Source organism: Chrysochloris asiatica, unplaced genomic scaffold, assembly GCF_000296735.1.
Source record: "Chrysochloris asiatica unplaced genomic scaffold, ChrAsi1.0 scaffold00233, whole genome shotgun sequence".
Taxonomy (NCBI): Eukaryota; Metazoa; Chordata; class Mammalia; order Afrosoricida; family Chrysochloridae; genus Chrysochloris; species Chrysochloris asiatica.
Window position 1 is genome coordinate 3,361,397 of NW_006408751.1, and position 4,572 is coordinate 3,365,968.

At 38.1% G+C, this 4,572-nt stretch overlaps 1 pseudogene; it reads right to left on the minus strand.

The window, feature by feature from the left end:
• Positions 1-10: 10 nt before the first annotated feature.
• Positions 11-897, minus strand: LOC102836267 (annotated as a pseudogene).
• Positions 898-4,572: the final 3,675 nt, after the last annotated feature.

Consider the following 4,572-nt stretch of genomic DNA (forward strand, 5'->3'; position numbering starts at 1 on the left):
TTTTTTTTTTTTATTTAAAAGAGGGCAGGTTTGGCACTTTCATACTGATGTCATCAAATTTAATATTTAGTGGGATCTCAGGAAGATTCATGTTCTTTACAGCTGATACAGCACAAACTGCTAAGCCAGCTTCAGATTTCTCCAGTTTATTTTGTGCATAAATTTATGTAACAATCTCATTCAGGTTGGTCTCCATTATCATTCCACCACGACCTTGTAATTTAAAACGACTTTGCAGTCTAGCGCATTAATCCACAACGGACTTAATATATAAGTGTGTGTGTGTGTGTGTATTGAAAGCTATGAATTCATATTGATACAAGATTCATTGTAGATTCCCATTATTCTTTATTGCAAATTACTTCTCTAACAGTGAAAAGTCTGTTTCTCAATCCAGTCACCATTTCTGCAAGAATATCGTGAACCTTGTCTACATAGAAAATTTAATCCAGTTCACAGACATTTTCAAAACATTTGTCTATTGTTTCCACAAATACTTGAATTAGGTCTAAAATGCCAAGTTCACTTTCTGAAGAATCCACACAGAAGACAAAATATAATGTTGCATAATGTCTATAAATCAATTTTAAGAAATTACAAACATTTTCATCTCTCTTAGATACCAAATGGAATGTCTCTCTGATAATTTTCTGTTGTGTATCTTCACTGTGTTGTTGTTGTTAAGTACCATGGAGTCAATTCCGACTCCTAGTGACCCTGCACAGGGTTACGGGAGCCGAAAGCCTCATTTGTCTCCCGCGGAGCAGCTTGTAGTTTCGAACTGCCGACTTGAGGTTAGCAGCCAGATTCGTAACCACTACGCTACCAGAGCTGCTGCTAATACTTGTAGAGCCGCGGTTTCCAGTGGTTGTTGAAGATGAGGATTGCCTTGATCATAGCAGGGCAGGGCAGATCAGGTAGGCACTAGGGGGCCAGGGAGGGCGCTGGCGCATTAGCCTTGCCTAGGGATCTAGTCAGAGATCCTTCCCCATCTTCCCCCTCCCACATGCCTGCACTCGATCCTGAGCCTCTGGGCACAGGATACAGATGTGTGTTTGTTGTTAAGATCCCATTGAGTCTGTTCTGACCCATAACGATCCTGTGTAGGGTTTCCGAGGAGCAGCTGGTTAGCTTGAACTGCCGACCTTGTAATTTAAAACGACTTTGCAATCTAGCACATTAACAGCACACCAGGACTATATATATATATGTGTGTGTGTGTGTGTGTGTGTGTGTGTGTGTGTATTGAAAACTATGAATTCATATTGATACAAGATTCGTTGTAGATTTCCATTATTCTTTATTGCAAATTATTTCTGTAACAGTGAAAAGTCTGTATCTCATTATTTTAAATAGATTCACTTAGTTGTTCAGTTACAGCATAGACATAAAGTTGTTTCAGTAGTGTTAATCCATACTCATGTAAGAAGTAAGTACTAAGCAATGTACAGTATTCTTGCATAGTTCTTTCTGACTTTGACCTACAATATACAGCCAGATATTATTTTGGTTATATTTTTGTTCAACATTCAGTTATTTTGCTACTGTTTGCGTTCATTTAAGGTTCCCTTCCCATCAAGGATAATTTTTAATTTTTATTTTCCAGTTGCTACCAAGTTCATTACAGCTCATGGTGACACCATATGTGTCAAAGAAGGACTATACAGTTTTCAATGGTTACATTTTAGAAGTAGATAAGTCAAGACTTTCTTCCAAGAATCCTCTGGTGGACTTGAATCACTAGGCTTTTCAATTAGCAAACTTTTTTTTAGAAGGATCAGCATGAGGCTGGTCTCTATTAGGTGGAGATTAAATAAATCCCAAATGTCAAACTTTTCCAAGATGCTATACCACACCATAATACTTGGTATCAACCACCATTTCTCCCCTCAGTATTTCTACTTACATCTCAGGGATCTGTAGTTGGTTATATCTCAGAACTCACAAACTATCAATAAAATAGCTCATGCAGTTATGTGTGATGTTATTGTTAAGTGCCATCAAGTTGGTTCCAATTCATAAAATATTAAATGATGCAGAAAACATCAAAAGAAGATGGAAGGAATACATAGAGTCACTGTACTAAAAAGATATGGTCGATGTTCAGTTACTCCAAAAGGCAGTATACGATCAAGAACTGATGGTATTGAAGGAAGAAGTCAAAGATGCACTGCAAATATTGGTGAAAAACAGGGTTCCAGGAATTGAAAGATTACAAATTGAAATTTTTCATCAAAGTGATGCAGCACTGGAGGTGCTCACTCATCTATGCCAAGAAATGTGTAAGAGCTACCTGGCCAACTGATTGGAAGAGATACATATTTGTGCCAATTTCAAAGAAAGGTGACCCAATGTCAAAATCATTGAATAATATTAATATCAATTGAAACTAAATTTTGCTAAAGATAATTCAGAAGCAATTGCAACAGTACCTTGACAAGGAATTGTCAGAAACTCAAGCCAGATTCAGAAGAGAACATGGTACTAGGGATATCATTGTTAATTTCAAATGGATCTTGACTGACAACAGAGAATACCAGAGAGATGTTTACTTATGCTTTAATGACTTTTCAATGGCTTTCAACTGTGTGAATCTTTACAAGCTATGGATAACATTAAGAAGAATGAGTGTTCCAGAAAATCTGATTGTGCATTGCTGTTGTTGTAGTGTCATTGAGTTAGTTCTAACTGATAGCAATCCTGTATAGGGTTTCCCAAGGAGCAACCAGTGAGTTTGAACCATCAACATTGCAGTTCAAACTAACCTTGAGCTCAAGTGCTTATCCTAAGGCACAATAACAGGACTCAACGTTTGTGCATAGATCTGTATATAGATCAAGAGGCAGTCGTTCAAATAGAACAAGGGTATACTAAGTGGTTTAAAATTAGGAAAGGTATGTACCAGAGCTGTATTCTTTTACCATACTTCCCCAATCTATATGCTAAGCAAATAATCTAAGAAGCTGGATTATATGAAGAAGAGCATGGCATCGGGATTGGAACAAGATTTATTAAGTATCTGCAATGTAGAGATGATTTAACTTTTCTTGCTGGAAGTAAAGAATACTTAAAATACTTTCTGAAGAAGATCAAAGACCACAGCTTTAAATATGGATTGCACATCAATGTGCAGAAAACAAAAATCCCCACAACTGGACCAATAAAAATAATCAGGATAAATGAAGAAAAGATTGAATTTGTTAAAGGATTTATTTTCTTGGATCTACAACCACACCTTTGGAAGCAGCAATCAAGATAATCCAATAACGTATCACACTAAACAAATCTGCTGCAGACCTCTTTATAGTGTTCAAGGACACAGTTATCAGGACTAAGATGCTCCTGACCCCTAAAAATGTATTTTCAGTCACCTCATATGTAGGTTAAAGTTGGACAATGTGACTATAGAAGAATTGATGTATTTGAGTTATGGTGTTAGAAAAATATTGAAAGTGCCATGGACTGCGAGAAGAACAAACAAATCTGTGTTGGAATAAATGCATCCAGAATACTCCTTACAAGCAAGGATGGTGAGACTTTGTTTTTCATTCTTTGGATGTATTAACAGGAAAAAGATATTGTATTTGGTATATTGGAGGGTAAGTGAAAAAGACGAAGACCCCAGATGAGATGGATTCGCACAGTGGCAGCAGCAATGGTCTCAATCATAACAACAATTGTGACGATGGTGTTGGATGTGCCTAGGATGGCTATGAGTCAGAACCAACTAGAAGGCACATAACAACAACAGTATTTTTCTGAACAGCAGCTGGTGGGTTTGTACTGCAGGTCAGTCTTGTGGTTAGTAGTCCATTGTATCTTATAGTGCCACACCAGGACTCCAAGGGATTGTTCTTTACATTATGGATTTGGCTGGTCACAAATACAAAGTGTAGACATCAGTCTAGAGGATTTGCCTTACCCATATGCTTTTAGGGGCTTGAGACCCAAATTGGTAGGATGCTGATGCATAAGGCTGTGGAATCTGGCAACTCAGGCCAAATGATAGGCCACAAATTCCACAAAATGGAAGTCAGATTGAAATGAGCCAAATGGAAGATTCAGAGCGAAAATGAATTTTTCTAAAGCATTCCTATACATTGGAAGCAGATCCTATCCTGCAAGAAAAAAAAAAACTGGTGATGACTTCTTTCTCACACTATTTGGTAAGGTTGTTATTGTTAAGTGCCATTGAGTTAGTTCTGATTCATAGCTATCCTGTATAGAGTTTCTGAGGAGTGGCTGTTGAGTTTGAACTGCTTACCTTGCAGTTCTAATTAACCTTTCGATCTAGTGCATTGTACCACAATGCCACACCAGAACTCTGGTAAAGTTGTTGTTAGGTGCCATTGAGTCAGTACTGACTCATAGCAATCCTATGCACAGCAGAACAAAACACTGCCCGATCCTGGGCCAACCTCACTATTGTTGCCACACTTGAGTCCATCGATGCTGCCATCTGGCCAATCCATCTCATTGGAGGTTTTCTTCTTTTTCTCTGACCCTTGTTGTTGTTGTGGTCAGGTGCCATCAAGTCGGAACCGACTCACAGCAACCCCATGCACAGCAGAA